This window comes from Canis lupus, chromosome 7 (genome assembly GCF_048164855.1).
Source record: "Canis lupus baileyi chromosome 7, mCanLup2.hap1, whole genome shotgun sequence".
In the NCBI taxonomy this organism is placed as follows: Eukaryota; Metazoa; Chordata; class Mammalia; order Carnivora; family Canidae; genus Canis; species Canis lupus.
The window spans coordinates 25,876,642-25,897,000 of NC_132844.1; the positions used below are offsets into that span (position 1 = coordinate 25,876,642).

General features: G+C 36.7%; 1 protein-coding gene across 4 annotated transcripts in view; it reads right to left on the bottom strand.

The window, feature by feature from the left end:
* Positions 1-20,359, bottom strand: part of ZNF292 (zinc finger protein 292) — a 100,959-nt gene that overhangs the window by 75,686 nt on the left and 4,914 nt on the right. Inside the window, exon 2 of one of the 4 annotated variants that reach the window (XM_072832141.1) lies at positions 19,965-20,190. The exons of the other annotated variants lie outside the window; for them this stretch is intronic. The gene's annotated coding sequence lies outside the window, so the exon portion shown is untranslated. The remainder of the gene's footprint in view (positions 1-19,964; positions 20,191-20,359) is intronic. 4 annotated transcript variants of the gene reach the window in all.

Genomic DNA, 20,359 nt, shown 5'->3' on the forward strand with positions numbered 1-20,359 from the left:
TATAAAGGCTATTAGATATAGAAGATTTAAGAAATTTTGCTACAGAATCAATAATCTGTCATTAATTTTATTCTTTCCTCCTTCAATTTCTGGAGACACCATCATCATCCATTTTAAATATATATCACAGCTTCAAAACAAAAGCACGCTAGGACTAGCGTGCACAAAAGCCAATATATATCAGAAATCCAGTATCCACTGAATCAAGAAAAATTCCTGGGAATGAAGGAAGTAGTAACAGAACATTTTAATCAACTACACAGAAATAACTGTAGATATGTGGTAAATGTTCTGAAAGATATGAGGGGCTCTTAAAATTAGCAAACGTATTGATTTTAAATACCCATAAGAATATTCAAATATGAAAATGAACAATCACGTTTACTTGTCTACAAATAAAACATTTAACAAGTTAGCACTACTAATAAATTAGTCACAATAGCACTGCTGTGTCCTATTGACCTACTAGTCCCACAACCTCTGGGAGTGTGGGTATGCTTTTCTTTTAATCCAACCTCCTATTAGGGTAAATTTTTAAAAGATAATTCACATGACTGTCGTTTGCTAATTTATTCAAAAAGAAAGGACCAGGTGGAAATTTTTTGAGCTATCAAATATGCTAATAACCTAAGAGGATTGAAAGTTTCTCACTTGATGTTTCTTGATTGTTTAAATTAGACACATTTAACTATGAAAACACAATTATTCCATTCCCTTAACAAATTTAAGGCCAGTGACTTTTTTTTTTTTTTTTTTTTTTTTTTTAAGATTTATTCATTTCAGAGAGAGAGAGAAAGGGAAAGAGTGAGCATGCGTGAGCAAGCAGGGGAAAGGGACAGAAGAGTGGAAGCAGAATCCCTACTGAGCCCAGAGCCCAACTGAGGGCTGGATCCCAGGACTCTGAGGTAATGACCTAAGGTGAAACCTAAGGTGGACGCTCAACCATCTGAACCATCCAGGCACCCAATGACCAGTAACTTTTAAGGATAATTCCTGCATAGTTATAATCCCACTAGAACGAATAACTGAATTGTACCAACATGTTACTATTTTTTAATACTCAACTAAGTTTCCATGGATTAGGTGATGGCCCAAATAATGAATGTATAGGAGGGAAAAAGTATTAGTACCCATCTACAGGTTTTATGCATAAGTACAGTATTTAATTTATTTTAGCCTACTTCATCAGATAGTGTCCAACTAAGAAATAGGAACCACACAGTAATTTGAAAAGGGAAAGTTTCACTTAAAAAATTATTAATTAGGGACGCCTGAGTGGCTCAGTGGTTGAGCATCTGCCTTTGGCCTAGGGTGTGATCCTGGAGTCCTGGGATCAAGTCCCACATCAGGCTCCCTGCATGGAGCCTGCTTCTCTCTCTGCCTATGTCTCTGCCTCTCTCTCTCTGTGTGTCTCTCATGAATAAATAAATAAAATCTAAAAAAAAAATTATAAAAAATTATTAATTATAACAGGGGAGTAACATATATAAATGTGTAGAGAACTTTAAAGAATTCCAGACGGCCGAGTGAGAGTATCTAAGGCAGAAACAAACGTAGAAGAGGGCCCTTTCTCCAAACTAGGGGAAATTAGGCCAAGGAGGTGGCGTGGTTGTAGCCTGCTGGATGGCAAAGAAGTTCACCAGGTTGGGTTGCCTGAGTCTAATAGGCTGGTTAGTGAGCACACACAGGGAGATGAAACACTTGAGAACCTGACAGCCAGCAGTGCCTGAATAGGGAGTGCCAGGGGAAAAAAATTCTCTATGGTAAAAGAAGGCATACAGGGAGAATTGGATGCTGTCTCTCCAGGCAGGAGATATGATGCTTGAGGTGTGCAACGTACACATTAGGAGAACTACAGTGAGACGGTCACTAAGTTAGGGCTGGGGCTGTGAGCTCACCAAGAGTGTGTCTACTATGGGCACTCAACCTGGGGCAGAGGACCACTGGATGTCCTCATAGCTGTCCCACTAGCAGCCATGCAGCAGGAACAGGAAAGAAAAACAAAAGCCCCTTCTCTTGTACAGTGTCCCTTAAGTATCTTCTACTGACAAAGAACATCAATCAAAGAAGAAATACTTAAAGGGTCAAGTTCCAGTATCACAGAGCAAGTAATAGAGTTGATTTAGAGCTGAGATGGAATCTGATAACTGGCACACTTAATACCCACGTATCTTTATAAAGGGTAAAGCACAACAGAAACAGTACACTGAAAAAAAAAAAAAAAGAAAGAAACAGTACACTGGAAATACTACATTAAATTTGACTAAAAGACAATAATTATAAAAATCTGCTGTCACTGTTGTCATTTCTCCAGTATACTCTGAAAATGGGAAAAATAAATCAGGAGGTTATTTAATAATATACCTCAGAAACCTCAGCTACTCAGCACTATAAACCAGCAGTTTACGTATATACAGTGAAGTATAGCGGGGAGGACTTCTTTTTCTATTGAATTTATCTAAAACATAAACATTATAGTTTAGTATACAGATTTAAATAACTATAGAAGCTGTAACAATACATAAGTGTGCATACTCTCTCTCAAAATATCTTTTTTTAATATTTTATTTATTTACTCATGAGAGATACAGAGGCAGAGAGAGAGGCAGAGACACAGACAGAGGGAGAAGCAGGCTCCATGCAGAGAGCCCGATGCAGGACTCGATCCCGGGTCTCCAGGATCAGGCCATGGGCTGAAGGCAGTGCTAAAATGCTGAACCACTCAGACTGCCCTCAAAATACTTATTGTGCTGTACTTACCCTTCTTCTTAGGATGAAATTGTAAAATGCCTACCCAAGGAGATGAAGTGAGGTAAATGAAATAGGCACTGTGATGTAGCAGTAGGCTACCACTGATCTGACTATATGTTATAAGGAAGATCATCTGATCTGGACCACAAATGAGTATGGGTAACTGAAACCATAAAAAGTGAAACAGAATAGGTAAGAGGGGGACTACTGTGTATATAAATCTATGTCATTTACAGTTAGACATTCCTATATTGAGGTTTCATATTCAAATGTTTACTGGTAGCATACCCAATTAAAAGCAGCTTAAAGATCACTGATATAGACAATGACCCTATTTTTCCCCAAGAGCTTTACTTTTCTCTGTGCCAAATAAAGACAAAACACACTGCAAATACTTAATCCAGTAAAAGAGAGAAATTATCTCAGTTATATGTGGAGATTAGAAACTAATTTCTTCAACAAGCTGCTCCCATTATAACTTGTAAGTATGTACTGATTACCTTTAAAAGACTCACACATTACTCAAATGCAAAACTAATAAAATTCCCACTATTGCTAAACAAAGAACCCTAATTAACACATTCTTTTTTAAGTTTTCATTTTAGTGCCAGTTAGCACACAGTGTTATGTCAGTTTTAGCGATATAATATAGTGATTCAACAATTCCATACAACACTCAGTGCTCTCATTGATAGTCTTGAAGCCTAAACATTATTTCTAATAAAAAGTAAATGAGAAGAAAAAAAAAAAAAAGTAAATGAGAAAAGAAAGCATATTTCCACTTAAATATTTTTTTTTAAGATTTTATTTATTTATTCATGAGACAGAGAGAGAGAGAGAGGCAGAGGCAGAGGGAGAAGCAGGCTCCATGCATGGAGTGTGTCTGTGTGTCTTTCATGAATAAATAAACAAAATGTTAAAAAAAAACTTTAATGATAAAAAGAAATGTAAATACGTAGACAGCAAGAGACCTTGTAATAAATTTACTTATTACAAGTTCTACAAGTTCTCTAACTGTAATAATACTTATTTTTTTAGAATTTTATTTGAATTCAATTAACATAATGTACTATTGATTTCAGAGGCAGAGGGCAGTGATTATATAATAATACCAGTGCTCATTATATTACTTGCCTTCGTTAATGCCCATCACCAAGTTATCCCATCTTCCCATCTCCCCACCCCCCACTAACCCTCAGTTTCCTATAGTTAAGAGTCTCTTAAATGGTTTGTCTCCCTGATTTCATCTTGTTTTATTTTTTCCTCATATGGGAAGAAAGAAAATAATTAACATACCCTTAAATAAAGCTATTAATTTATCTCCACTATAATAGTAAAATGTATTCCTTATTCTGCTTTCCTGATAAATTTCGTTTCAAATTATTAAACTACTGTAAATTCCTTCTGTACCCTAAAACAAATTTCAATAATCAACACCACCTACATATTCCTCCCATAAAGAAAAAAAATTGTTTTACTTAGTTTGAATTTTGTTTTTCCTGTTTCTGTTTTGTTGTTGTTCTAAAGGCCCCATACTGGGCTGTGGAGCCCAATGTGGGGCCTGAACCCCAAGATCAAGACCTGAGCTCAGACCAAGAGGTGAATGCTTAACTGACTGAGCCACCCAGGCGCCCCTTGTTTGTTTTTTAAACATTAAACCCTAGTTACTTGCCTTAGACAATTTACTGCGTTGTGCTTTAGCAATCTTATATATAAATAGAACAGCAACTCTACCTATTTCAGACGGTTTTTGAGGATTAAATGAGTTCCTCTCAATCTCTTTCCCTTTCCTGCCCCAACATACATTCTCCCTCACACATGTACACACACACTTTTAATAGTTCCTGGCACAAAGTCAGCATCTAATAAATATACACTATTAAAATGACTACTACTGATCATATACTCATGTTTGCTTTATAAGGACTCTATGTATTTGAACAAACTCAATTCTTCCCCAAAAACAGATACCCGATGTCAGAACTTTGAGTCAGTAAAATAAGGCATGGCCCCTACTTTTTTTTTTAAAAAAGATTTTATTTATTTTTTTATTTGAGGGGTGCTTGGGTGGCTCAGTCAGTTAAGCATCTGCCTTCAGCTCAGGTCATGATCTCAGGGTCCTAGGATCAAGCCCTGAGTCGGCCTTCCTGCTCAGTGAGAAGTCTGCTTCTGCTTCTGCACCTTCCCCTGTTAGTGCTTTCTCTCTCTCTCAAATAAATAATAAAAAATATTTATTTTATTTGAGAGAAAGAGGGAGGGGCAAAGGAAGAGGGAGAATCTCAAGCAGACTCCACACTGAGGGCAGAGCTCCATCTCATGACCCTGAGATCACCACCTAAGCCGAAACCAAGAATCAGATTCTTAACCAAGAGTCATCCAGGCGTACCATGGTTCCTGCTTTTAAGAAGCTCCATTTGAGGATAAGGCGAGGAGATAAAGCAATCATAATACAGACAAGTTATGATAAAAGCTAGAAAAACATACAGTCTAATATAAATATGGGAAATATGTCATTAAATCCATTTAGGAGGGCACTTTGGCAGCTCAGTAGTCAAGTGTCTGCTCAGGAAATGAACCCCCGGGGTCCTGAGACTGAGTTCTACATTATGTCTTCTCCCTCTGCCTATGTCTCTCTCTCTCTGCCTCTCTCTCTCTGTGTCTCTCATGAATAAATAAAATCTTAAAAATAAATAAATCCATTTAGGAGTATAGGAAAGCCCCATTAGAAATGTAATACCTAATAATTTTATAATACATTAAGGGAAAGAAATGTATAGGCATGGGATTGATAAAAGGAGGAAACACTAAAGGAAAAAGCTAAAAAGCAAAGCACAGATGTGAAGGAGGATATGGAAACTGAAATATAAGAACAGGACCTAAAGCTCTTAAGGCTACAGAGAAATAAGAAATATGGCTCCCAATAAGCCATGCTGCTGCACTGGAAGCCAAGTCGAAAGGTCTTGAAGCCAGGTCATCTAGCCAGAGAAGGCTATATAGGAAGCAGTGCATGAATAAAATCAACAGAACTTGGTGACTAGGTTGTGGAGGGGAGAGGAGGAACTAAAAATGACTCAAGGTTTCAAAACCTAAATTTAAGTGTGAGTGGGGGCTATGTCACCAAAACCAATAGGCTTTCTGTTTGGTAGGCAGTAGTGGAATGTAAGGGAAAGTGGATGAGGTAGATTTCAAATATTTAATTAGAAATGTCTATTGAGGGATCCCTGGGTGGCGCAGCGGTTTGGCGCCTGCCTTTGGCCCAGGGCGCGATCCTGGAGACCCGGGATCGAATCCCACATCGGGCTCCCGGTGCATGGAGCCTGCTTCTCCCTCTGCCTGTGTCTCTGCCTCTCTCTCTCTCTATGACTATCATAAATAAATTAAAAAAAAAAAAAAAAAGAAATGTCTATTGAGGGGCACCTGGGTGGCTCAGTGGTTTAGCCCCTGCCCTCGGACCAGGGTGTGATCCTGGAGTCCCGGAATCAAGTCCCACATGGGGCTCCCTAATGGAGCCTGCTTCCCCCTCTGCCTGTGTCTCTCACCCCTCTCCCTCTCGTGAATAAATAAAACTCAGGAAGGAAGGGAGGAAGGGAGGAAGGGAAAGAAAGAAAAAGGAAAGGAAAGGAAAGGAAAGGAAAGGAAAGGAAAGGAAAGGAAAGGAAAGGAAAGGAAAGGAAAGGAAAGGAAAGGAAAAAAGAAAGAAGAAAGGAAAAAAGAAAGAAAGGCCTATGAACTCCACAAGGAAGAGTTCAATCGGTGGCTGGAAATATGAGCCAAGAGCTACGAGTAGTAGTAAGGTCTAAAAGAATAGATAGATAGCTAGAAATCCTATCCAGACTGAGTAACAAGGGATGCTGTCAGAGTGGATGATTGCTGAAGATTAGTATGTAAAGCATGGATTATCAACCAGGGCATCATGAGTCACTGGTAAAAATCCAATCTCAGACATGATGGTAAGGTGGGAAAAAAGCTTGAGGATCACTTGTGAAAAATGCAAGGAAGAAAAGCACATTTGAGGAAATGCCACACAAAAAAATAAAATCTGGAATTTTTTATCTAGTCTTAAATATATTAATGGTGGGATCCCTGGGTGGCTCAGCAGTTTAGCACCTGCCTTTGGCCCAGGGCGTGATCCTGGAGTCCCAGGATTGAGTCCCGTGTCAGGCTCCCGGCATGGAACCTGCTTCTCCCTCCTCCTGTGTCTCTGCCTCTCTCTCTCTCTCTCTATATATATAATTAATAAATAAATAAATAAATAAATAAATAAATAAATAAATAAATAAATAAATAAATCTTAAAAGATACATATATATATATATATATAAATGATGGCTAATAATTACTGTGCAATTCCAGTAGGTGAAAGGACGAGTCAGTGGAGATGACTGAAAAGCAGTCACAAAGGTAAGAGATTAGGAGGTGAATGTAAATACGTTGAAAGAAGATGAGCTTAAGATGGGATCACAAACACTTTAAAATGCCAAGAGGGGCTGAGCAGGCAGCCACTTCAGCCTGTAGCCATGAATGGGTCCAATACCACCAGATCTTTTGACTTTTCAAGATAAGCCAAACATTATATTTCAACATGAAAGCTTGTAATTTTTAAAATGTGGACAAATACAATTTCTTAAAAACAACGCAGGCACGTGAAGTAATCTGAGCTACTAGACTGCAACTTGGGTCTACAGTTAATAGAATTATTACAGATATAGTATTACACACCTAAGCAAGAGACCTTTAAAAGAACATTTTCTTTAGTATGGTGAGGGATAGAATCCTCACCATAAGAATGATGCAATGGAAGTTAAGAAATGAAGACAATATATAGGGTACCTTTCTAAAAAGCATGGCAATAAGATTAGAAAATGAGTTTTAAAGCCCCCCCTTTTTAAGGTCTTATATGGGAGAGAAGGGCTTCAAGAAAAAAAAAAAAGAAATCTGAAGATAAATGACCAACAAAGCAAAGCAAAAAGATGAAAAAGACACACAGACATCTACAGGCTTAATTAAGGACAGGAGTGACGGAAAGAAAAATGAAGACCTCATACAAGTGGAAAGGTTCTCTGAGGAGAAAGGGAATCAACTGTACAGAAAAAAAGATCCACTTTCCAGGGAACAGTCACTTCTTTGGAACCCCAAAGAAGAAAATGAAAGATCCAGAGAAAAAGATATGAAGATTGGGGGGAAAGTGTAAGATGGCACAGGTTTTCTTAATAAACTTTCAAAAATCATTTAATATTAGCACTGAGTATATTCGTGGAGCTGTGCATAAGTTTCACTATTTTAAGTTTCAATATTATTTAACATTTATTGTTCCTCTGATAAGGTACAATTTCTCTATTCATACTATACACATGCCAGTGCCATGCTTCCGGAGAAATAAATGTATTTTAATATTAGGTACAAAAAAAAACCCCAAGTTTATTTATTGTGCCTTAGTATGTAAAACAAAAGTAAGCAGCACAATTAAAACTCCTTAAAAATTAAATAGAATAGCAGTATTCTAAACTATTAAAACTATTTTAGTTTTAATTGTACTAAACTCCATAAACTCCTTAAAATTCCTTAAAAATTAAATAGAATATACATGAGAGTTCTCAGTGATGGCTTTATACTGTCTCTGAGACAAGAACATTCATAATATGCTCTAGAATACAGAAAAAAAAAAACAGTAAAATGAAGAAAAAAAATAAGGGGGTTTCAAAACCCCATACCTGTTTAAGAAAAAAATAATGTCAGCAGTATGTTTGAACTCCCTTTACAACCTCTGGTAATGGTACTGTTATATGCTAGATTAGTACTTGTCACTCTTCTCTGCAGATGTAACTTCTGTTTTAAATACATCAAGATATCAAGTAAAACTCTGGGGTAAAGGGAAGGAGTACCCTTAACATTTTAAGTTTTAAAACCACTATCTAGATGACAATAAAGAATATTTTACTAACACTACGGTTAATGTGCTTTTATGAGGGAAGATTTCAGATCTAATCCTTTTATTAGTAACAACAGCTAGCATTTACTGTGTATTTCCAGCATAGTAACATGCAAAGTGCTCGGCAAACATTATGCCTTAATCACAACAGCTTTAAAAGGCAGATATTACCTCCAGTCTATAGATGAGGACACAGACACAAAACGAAGCCTGAAGTCCACAAGAAAGTAAGGGAGTTGTAATTCAAATCATAGTTCAAAATCTGTACTTTTGGTTATTATGTAATACTACCTTCTCTCATCCCAGCCTCTCAAATCTCAGGTTTAAAAATCTGGACAAAGAAAAGGTTCCAATTGTAAAGCCAATAATCTTCTCCTGCTAACTTCCATACATTAAGTAATCTCTCTTCACCTCACAACATCAAAATCAAAAGAATTTTTTTAAAGAATTTTTATAAATTATTATAAAATTCTACCTCTTCTAAAATATAGACTGCAAAAAAAAAACTGATCAGTAATCTAATGTTATTTTTCAAGGTGACGATAACAGAAGACATTGAAAATGACAGAATTATTGTTTTCAAATTATGCTAGGTCATTATCATATATAAAACATCAAAGGTGTTTCCAAGTAGACTCTAAGTGTAAATGAAAATGTTGCTTTATATTGTAACAATCATTTAAAATAACTATGCCTTTGATCAATCCTTACAAAGGTCTGTACCACTTCCATTTCAAGGATAAAGAAGCAAAGAAAAGTTGTAAGTAACATGCCAAAGGTCACAATAAACAATTTTGTGAAAATTAAAACCAGGATCCTTAGAATCCTAAGACTTTAATTCACAGTATCTAATGGGCTGTCAAGCAAAGTATAAATGGAAGACAAGATGTAAAGAGTAGGCTTGTTTCATCAAGTAAAACCCGATCTATAGAAACTGATTCTGGGATCCCTGGGTGGCACAGCGGTTTAGCGCCTGCCTTTGGCCCAGGGCGCGATCCTGGAGACCGGGGATCGAATCCCACGTCGGGCTCCCAGTGCATGGAGCCTGCTTCTCCCTCTGCCTATGTCTCTGCCTCTCTCTTTCTGTGTGACTATCATAAATAAATAAAAATTTAAAAAATAAAAATAAAAAATAAAAACTGATTCTCAGGGTAGAGGGGGAATCAAACACCATAAATGGTTTCATTCAAGAGAAGTAAATGCTCAAAGGTCTTTTCAGAATTAAAAATAATTTCTCGGGCAGCCCAGGTGGCTCAGTGGTTTCGCGCCGCCTTCGGCCCAGGGCCTGATCCTGGAGACCTGGGATCAAATCCCAGGTCAGGCTCCCTGCATGGAGCCTGCTTCTCCTTTTGCCTGTGTCTCTACCTCTCTCTCTGTGTCTTGCATGAATAAATAAATAAAATATTTTTTTAAAAAATCTCATGCTGACCATGAAGTTCATGATCAATTTGTTTGAGGATATAAATTTTATTCATATTACCTGTTGTTAAGTGCAATATCCCATTTTAGGCAGGCAGCATTTTTTTTTTTTAATTTCCCTAATACAGCTTTAAAATAGTTATACAGGGGCATCTGGGTGGCACAGTTAGGTAAGTGTGGGACTCTTGGTTTCAGCTCAGGTTATTATCTCAGAGTCATGAGATAAAGCCCCAAGTTGGGCTCTGCACTCAGCATGGAGCCTATTTAAAGAGATTCTCATCCTCTCCCTCTGCACCACCACTCCTCGTGTATGCTCATGCTCTCTCTTTGAAATAAATAAATAAATAAATCTTTAAAAAAAGTTATACAAATATGGTTTGGATATATAAGTTGGGGTAAGTCACAAGATTCCAATTATTTAACAATCAATTTTAGTAAATATTTCATTAAGCTCTATGTTTTATTCTTTTGAAATATAATCTTGTGAAAGTTTTGTTCCAAAATTAAAAATCGTATTTTTCAGAATATAAATTAACAAAATGATAATGCTTTTGAGTTGAACATAATGTTTCAGGTTTTTTTATTGACAGACTTATATTTGTAAAAATTAGGGAAAGATCAAGAATATGTACAAGTTTTACACAGAAAATATAAAATGCAAGCTATTAATTTGAAGTAAATAAAATTCTAAATGCCATTTTGATGATAATGGCTTATTTAAAATATGTAGTAAAATCATTCCTATTTAATGAAAATATTTTCTCTCAAAACTTACAGATAGGGACACCTGGGTGGCTCAGTGGTTGAGCATCTGCCTTTGGCTCAGGTCATGATCCTGGGGTCCTGGGATCGAGTCCTGCATCAGGCTCCCCACAGAGAGCCTGCTTCTCCTTATGCCTGTGTGTCTCATGAATAAATGAAATCTTAAAAAAAAAAAAAAAATCACAGATATCTGCTTCAAATAACTTCTCTAAGCTAAAATTACTACAGGAATTAAATATTTGATTTACTAACTTTCTAATATCCCTATAAAATTGATTGGGATGGGAATCAAGTCAATTATTAATTACCACTTTAAAATTTAGATTACCTTTTTATTTTTTTAAGACTTTATTTGTTTATTCATGAGACACACAGAAAGAGAGGGGGGGGGGGCAGGCAGAGACACAAATACCGGCAGAGGGAGAAGCAGGCTCCATGCAGGGAGCCTGAAGTGGGACTGGATCCCAGGTCTCCAGGATCATGCCCTGGGCTGGAGGTGGCGCTAAACCCCTGAGCCACCCGGGCTGCCCAAATTTAGATTACCTTTTTAAATGTAAAACCTGTATCTAAGAGTTCTGAAGTTAATATGTAACATTATCTATGTGAAGTATCAATAAGGATGCCAAATGTTACACATGGATACATTGTCCAGATATTTTAACTGCTTCATTTTAGCCATTTAACCAAAACTCAGTCTTTCTAAACAAATGCCTAATAAAATTTAACATTTTCTGGGATGCCTGGGTGGCTCAGTGGCTTAGCTCCTGCCTTTGGCCCAGGGTGTGATCCTGGGACCCCAGGATCGAGTCTCACATCAGGCTCCCTGCTTCTCCCTCTGCCTGTGTCTCTGCCCCCTCCTCTCTCTCTCTCTCTCTCTCTCTCTCTATCTCTCATGAATAAATAAATAAAATCTTCAAAACATAAAATTTAACATTCTCTGATGATTCAGTACCAAATAATTATTATATAGTAATGATGAGATCTCAGGAAGCAATTTGCATTAAATGAGACATTTAAACAAACTAAATGATGCTTAATCCTATGATCTCACAGGTCTTCAGATTAAACAATTCACTGTTAGTAAAGCATCTAAGAGTGCCTTTCTGAACATTAATTCTCTTCCTCTTCAGTCTGCTTAGTCCAGCCTCTAACTCCAAGCTTCATCTCACTCCGCCTTATTTTTTCAAAGAAAAAATAAGCTAAAGATTTTGTCCAGATTAGAGAGGAAGGAGCTCATATCTGAAATCAAATCCATTTGGCTTTCCAGTACATAAGCAAAATCACAAAGGAAGTAAAACAAACAGGTATACTTGTGAGGAATGAAGAGACCAACTTAGATGGAGCAGAGAGTTCTTGTGAAAGGATGGAAAAAATTAACAGAGCAAGCACAGCCCTGGGCTGAGGCTTAAATCTGTACGTTATCCTATGCGCCAGTATTTCTCAAATTGGGTTCCACGGCCATGATGCTGAGTTTCTAGCATTCACTGTAAGACATTTAAAACTGTATTTTAATTTTGATGTCTCTCCTAAATAAAATGTAAGGATGCTCTGAATCAGCTAAACTAGAAAGCCACCTTATAACTTAGGACTGCCTACTTTTGTGCTTACTACTAAACTGAGTACAGTGATTCCCCCATAAGTAGTATTTTTCAAACTGTTGGTTATGACTCTCAGTGGACTATAAAATCAAGAGCAGCTCTGCAAAATAATAAGTAACAAATAACAAAATAGAATGCATCACACCTAGTAAGGTAGAAGTACTGTTTTGTGATACTTTTGTTTCAGTGTGACTAAATGGTGAAATTTTAAAAAGTTAGATCTTACTATGAGCTAAGGTCAAAACTTTAAGATCTAAAGACTCTCTTGGGTTTCTGCAAACTCAAATTTGAGAAACACTGTTACAAGAATTGGACTCCCAATTAGGTAGAAAGATAAGAAGAGTAGAATACTGGGGACTTTCACAAATTGAAAGTAAAGTTAAAAAAACAAGCTCAGGAAATAGAGTGCCTGTTAAAAACAAAAACAAAAACAAGTTCGGTTACAAAAAAAGAAGACCAAAGATTAGGACAAGACCTAGGATGCTATTATTGGACTGCACAATGTACAGACAGCTCAAAACACCAAACGCGACCAGATTTAATATTAAGACAAAGAATTGTTGTAAATAAAGACATTCTACAAATTTTCCAAAGTTTGAGTGATGTAGTAGGGACACCCTTCTACTTAAGAGACTGAGATTAGAAAAGAGGACTGGAAATGCCTTTAGCCAAACTAAGAGAAAAGGAGCAAAAAGATGTGCTTTGATTACAGAATATGGATGACAAGAAAAAAAGCAGAGGGCTACAGAGAGGAAAAATTTAACCCATGAAAGTGCCTGACACTGCAGCAGGGAATAAAGGGAACTGGGATATGTGGTAGACTGTTATAAGAAGAACCATATCGCCGTGCACCCAAAAGAAGCTAGGTTTGACCACTTGTACCCAAAAGAACCTTGACCAACAAGACACAGGCAGAGGCTTACACAGCAGTTGTGCAATAGAACTTGTTCTCTTCAGGCCATGTAAAGAAATTCCAGATTACCTTACTAGATGATAAACGTGGAGACGAGCCAAGTGAAATAAAACTACTGAACCAACTGAGGAACCTTGACCAACTCACGGGACAACAAGACAAATGAGTGAGACCATCTGGGACCGTTCTGCTCCAGACAACCTACCAGCTGACTAGAGACCATCCAACAGACCCAGACTTGAGAACAGTAATAAAAAAGCTATTCTTCTGGGGTGCCTTACTGGCTCCATTGGTAGAGCATGTGACTCTTAATCTTAGGGTCTTGAGTTCCAGACCCACATCAGGGGTAGTTTACTTAAAACAAAAAAAGCAGCTATTCTTCTAAAGCCACTAAGTTGGGGATCCCTGGGTGGCTCGGAGGTTTAGCGCCTGCCTTTGGCCCAGGGTACAATCCTGGAGTCCCAGGATCAAGTCCCACGTCAGGCTCCCGGCATGGAGCCTGCTTCTCCCTCCTCCTGTGTCTCTGCCTCTCTCTCTCTGTCTATGTCTATCATAAAACAAACAAACAAATAAATAAATCTTTAAAAAAAATTTAAAAAAATAAAGCCACTAAGTTTTGGGGTAGTTTGTTACACTGCAATAAAACTTATACAGGATACTTCAAGAAAAACCAAAGTTGGGGGTGCCTGGTGGGCTCAGTCTATAGAGCATGTGACTCTCAATCTCAGGATAGAGAATTCAAAGATCACATGGGGCATGGAGCTTACTTTAAAAACAAACACCTAATGTTGTAACATTCTGACTTGTTTTTGTCTGTTTCAATGTCCCAAATTTAGAAGGATGAGTCTTTAAGCAATGTATATTATCTATACTTAAAAGATTAATTAAAATTCCTTCGTTTTGGATCCTAAACCCTTCCTCTGGTTCTAATCTACCTTTTCTATCCTATTTGTCAATCCAACACCTGACATTTTCCTCCAAGATGCCAGTTTGAAGTTGCTCTATTTATCTGAGTGTTTATTTCCATCCTTCCCACTTCCATTTAGTCATCCAAGTTCATTCAAGATGCAATGTAAATAGTGTTTTTCCTTTCCTGATCAATTTTTACTAAATTAATTTCAAAATGCTCATAATTCACACTCTACTTACAATGTTATTTATCACGAGATACTCTACTATCTAATACTAATGCTTAACTGTTAATATATGCATCAAATTTGTAAGGGCTTTGAAGGCAGAGATCTTCATAAGTCTCCATACATCCCTTAGTGTTCCCACATTAGGAATTTAATTACCCAATTAAAATAAGTTAAGAAAAATATATATGTACTTGAATGAATTTTAACACATCTTCTTGGCTAAAGATATGTACTCACAGACCATAAAGTTTTCCTAATGTAAAGTTAAGGGGGGGAGGGGTTAACATTTTTCTTCTGAGGTGCACTGTGCAACTCTCAATGCTAAAAAAAGAAATAATGAATCAAGAGGTTCTGCTGGAAAACAATACATACTTAAAAAGTTACAGGGAGTATGTAACAAACACAATAGTAAAAAACAAACTTTCAATTTTATAAATTAGGTTCCTCCCATAGTGACTGGTAAATTTTATGAACTGGATTTATGTGTGGGAGTTGGAAAAAAAAATTTCTCAACTTTGATAGAATTTCAAGGAAAATAAATACAGCAGCAGCTTCATAGAGTTAAGAACATATATTTTTTTAAAAATCCTTGTTTTGCAGGTTAGTCATACAAAATATCATGAAGGGCAATTGCAGAATACATCTTATCTTCCTCCATTTCAATTTTGGACCAGGAAGTATCAAGAAGGAGGCAAACAAAATTTGGTAAAGTTTTCCTTTGCTAAAACAGGTATAAGCATATTCTGGAAAGTGGAATTTATTATCTCCAATATGGAATCATACTCATCATGAACATTTAAAAAATTATTTCCCTTGAGCATTACCTACACTTTTAAAGTTTAAATGACTTGTTACTCCCTCAATACCTAAAGTAATTATCACTAATTAATAAGCAAGCCATCCTTTCTTCTGATTTGAAGTGTCCTAAAAATTAACTTAAGATATCCCCTAATAATCAAAAGGAAAAAAGTCTAGTTTTTTTTTTTTGAGGAAAGTAAGCATTTTCAAAACAATTGCCACTATAACAAAACTAAGCAGAATATGTAGATAAAAGAATTAACTTGTATCAAACAGATGAAACAAAAATATGCTCTGAAATATTTTAACTACATAATTTACTCAGTAGCTCTTAACAGTTTTACTTTGATTTTTGTTTTTTTTTAAAGAGATTTTTTTTTTATTTTTATTTATTTATGATAGTCACACAGAGAGAAAGAGAGAGAGAGAGAGAGAGAGGGAGGCAGAGACACAGGCAGAGGGAGAAGCAGGCTCCATGCACCGGGAGCCCGACGTGGGATTCAATCCCGGGTCTCCAGGATCGCGCCCTGGGCCAAAGGCGCCAAACCGCTGCGCCACCCAGGGATCCCTGATTTTTGTTTCTTATCAATAAAGCACCAGTTAATAAAAGTACTAAGGTCCAGCTCAAATCCTATCTCAGTAAAGCTTTCTCTGACCAGCCAGAAATGTTTACCTCCTACTTTGAAAAATTGATAGAAATTACTATACATAAAATTAACTTATTTCTCTAAACAGCTACCAGGGCAGCCCCGGTGGCGCAGCAGTTTAGCGCCGCCTGCAGCCCGGGGGGTGATCCTGGAGACCCGGGATTGAGTCCCACATCAGGCTTGTTGCATGGAGCCTGCTTCTCCCTCTGCCTGTGTCTCTGCCTCTCTCTCTCTCTCTCTCTCTCTCTCTCTCTGTCTCTATGAATAAATAAATAAAAAATAAATAAAATAATAAAAATAAACAGCTACCAATAATTAACAGATTAAACAGAGCCATACCATGGAATTATTACACAGTTTAAAACAGAAAGCCACAGATTTACATGAGGAGCTATGGAATGATCTGGAAGATACATTTTTTGCTGAATAAAAGATGCACTACATTTTCAATTTAAAAAATAGAATAAAAAATTTAATGTGTATTTAATTTAAATACACTGCCTTCTGACACCTCAACTGTCATCCTGAAGTTTTATTTATATCATATTATTTTAGGGGTGTCTGGGTGGCTCAGTTGGTTAAGTGTCTGCCTTTGGCTGAGGTCATGATCCCAAGGTCCTGGAATTGAGCCCTGTAGGGGCTCCCTGCTCCACAGGGAACCTGCTTCTTCCTCTCCCTCTGCCTGCTGCTTTCCCTGATTGTGAACTCTCTCTCTCTTGCTGTCAAATAAATAAAAATCTTAAAAATATATAAATAAATCTTACTATTTTATATACTACTAGAGTCTTCTGTATCTTATATCCTCTAACATCTAAATCTAGTCTTTGCATTAAATGCTTTCTTAAAAGTACAGAATTTTAATTATATCAAAAGGTCAAATATGTGCTTTAATCAGGAAAATTAAGTTTGCTGAAATTGCTACCCTCTTACCCCACTAAAAGTGAATTGTTTAAGTAATTGCTTGTAATTTCTACTAAGGAAGTAGAAATTTTCTTGACCTCTCAAGCTCAGTGTGAATTTAAATATGGTTGAACAGCATTTACCTGGACCTGTTCCAGATTAATTACATTTCTTAACGTGAAAACTGTATTATCCTAACATGAAAAGATCATAACAATAAAAAAATCTTAATATGTTATTTTTCTTTCTGTTTAGTGTTTCTCAAAAGAACACTGTGGATATGATATTCAGACAGAGAGATATATTTCAATGGGGTGGGACTATCCTAAACACCTCAGAAAATTTAGTATCCATGGCCCATGTACACTAAATGTCAGTATCACATCCTCAGAGGCTGCAACGACCAAACAACTCACCCCACATATTTTCAAATGTCCTTGAAGAAAGAATTTCCAGGGAAAAAGTACTAGCCAGTTGAGAAACACTGCTTATATGAATCAAAGTATGAAGTGTGTGTATGTGCACGCACTGGTAAAATACAAACACATTTTCCCAACTGCAATTCAACATTTTTAAACAATTATCGGCCACCAGAAGAAAATAAGCAAAACCAGTCACAACTCATGTATTAATCAGTCATCCAGCCGTGTATGTAACGCTGTCAACAAATATGATACCCTGACAAACCATCCTTGAAATAGTACAATGGTTTAACTATTTTTTTTTAATTTTTATTTATTTATGATAGTCACAGAGAGAGAGAGAGAGAGAGAGAGGGAGAGAGAGAGAGGCAGAGACACAGGCAGAGGGAGAAGCAGGCTCCATGCACCGGGAGCCCGATGTGGGATTCGATCCCGGGTCTCCAGGTTCGCGCCCTGGGCCAAAGACAGGCGCCAAACCACTGCGCCACCCAGGGATCCCCTTTAAATGAGTAAATATTTTAAAATCCTTTTAGAACAATTCTTCTATTGAAATGCTTCTGTTTAAACTCCCCAAAAAATAACCTTCCACTGTACCGCACCGATCTCCTAAACAAAGGATACAAATCACAGATTACTACAATTAGTTGTCTACCTTCCTTCAGAGACTGTAGACTCCTTGAAGCCAGGGACCATGATCATGATTGCCTGGCCCAGAGTGTACGTATTCAATAGCAATGTTGAGCAAGTGAATATGGACATCGTCTAATACAATAAATAGTCCAAGAAGTTCCAACTATAATCAGTTTTTATATATAGTAATGGTCCTGACACAAATAAATGCAAGAAATTATTTCTGGTTATCTGGTTTGTATTCCTATTCTAGGTCGATTTTAAGAAAATCAATTAAGTGAACTACATTACCCAGATTAAAGCTAGCTTGTAAAGATTTAAGGAAATTTGAGATTCTTGACAGGGCACTCCCTTATACTCATCCTCCTCCTACTCAAGCTTTAAGCAAATGTTCAGGTAAACAAGTAAAAGTGGAGCATACTTCCAATCAATATAAAGAACAAAACAATACTCTTAACAGTAAGAAAAAATGTCTTTTATTTCTATTTTATTTCTAGAACTCAAAAAATCTGTTACATTGTATTTCATTCAAAAAGAAAGAAAATTTATAAACTAGGATGCATAAGCAACTTATACTTTTGTAGGTTTCACTACGTTCTCCAGAAATTCCTCTTCTACTGAGGTAAAAATTCAAAATACAAACTAGTTCATTTCTTAAACTGATTTTTTAAAAATAAATGCAACAATAAGGATTACTACAAGCACTAAGTGTTAAGACATACAGAATATTAAGTCTGAAGCTCAACAACTCTGACAAGTATGTTCATCTTTGCCTTTTTGAAGCATATAAATATTCCAGTTTTTCCCAGAGAAAGCTTACAAAAAAAAAAAAAAAAAACTAATCTCAAGGTTAGAAACAAGACATAAGTTCTGGCTCCTAGCATTTCAAGCAGTTTTTAAATTGCTCCAATAAATTCTTTGTTAACCACTGCTTCGCTCAACTCAAATCAGAATGTTAAGTAATAATAGCTAGGATACAATTTTAAAAAGACAATTATGTTTCAAGTTACTGTCCATTTGACAAGATCACTAAAACAAGCACATTTAAAAAAGAAAAACAGAATACGTTCTAGAGGGGATCAAATATCAGATACACTCTGTAACTGTTCAATTAATGGAGACTTTTAAATGCATTTAAATTATTGTGGGATTTTAGTGCATGAAATATTTCATTTATCTTAAAATCCAGAAACGCAGTATTTGTTTTATTACTGTTTCCTGTAGCACTGGTCAATAAAAACTATTTCCGTGTTATAAGACTAATCACTTAAAAGGAACACTAGCAATTCCGTTCATATTGATAAAAATACAATGCTGCTTCATCCATTAAAAATACTTTTTAAAGTGATAACTTGATGACCTTGCGTATGCTCAAAAAAGTCCAACCTGCACGAGAGTCCATTTTCTCAGAATTATTAATCCCACTTATAAACATTGCTGGCCAAGAATATTTACAATAATTAGCCTTAAACCCATCAGTGGACACTGCCATCTGAAAAGTATCCTTCAGCAAAACTAGACTTTAATACTTTTCAATGACTAAAAAGCAGACTTAACTTATAAAAGAAAGACTTCCTTTTATGGGTATCTTAAGTATTCTAATTAAAATCTTTATAACACCAATTAACGAGTTGGCCCTGCCAAGGTAGGTCAAAACGGCAAATTTCCTTATTCTTTGGAATAAGGATTCTCTAATTTTGCCACAGGTATTCATCAGACCTTTATTATCTTAAGTGTGGAGCTTTCTTTCACATTGCATATACTCCTAGACAAGTCACCACTTGATCTCACAAAGTTTTTGTGTGTTTGTTTTTAAAAAGATAATGAAATACTACCAAATAATTAGTGACAACAACCTGTATACACTAACGGAGAATGTCTGTATATGTTCTAGTATCCCCTGATCTTCCATAGGAAAGATTTCTGAAGGCTAAAACTTAAGGGAAAATGTAATCAATTCGGAGATTCTAAAATAGTTAGAACCCATTGTTCGGCCTTAAGCTCAGTATCTTTCCCAAACAGCTTCTCTAGAATGATAGATACATCCACAAGTTACCTCTAAATGTGACCTGTTATAAATTGTCTTTTTCCTCCTCGGGGCGACAATCCAACCAAAATCTTCACCACATCCAGTAGCAACTCCTTAAAATTTCCAACGTTAGCTGGAGATTTTGTGATCCCGTCCATTAAATGCAGACCCAAACTCTCCGATTTCTACCAAGCAGCGTTTTTAACATTCCAAATGCTGGTCAGAACGCAGTTACTGGAAAGCAGTGAGTGTCCTTGTGCAGGAAAAGGAAGGAACGGTCTGAAAATTGACCTGTGCACAGGTTCCACAAGAACCTCAATTCCCTGTTCCACCAGGAGGCCAAACAGGGAAGGCTCCAAGTGAGAGGGGCGCTGGGGGAGATGGGGAGGAAGGACACAGGGAACCGTACTCCTTGAAGGGTG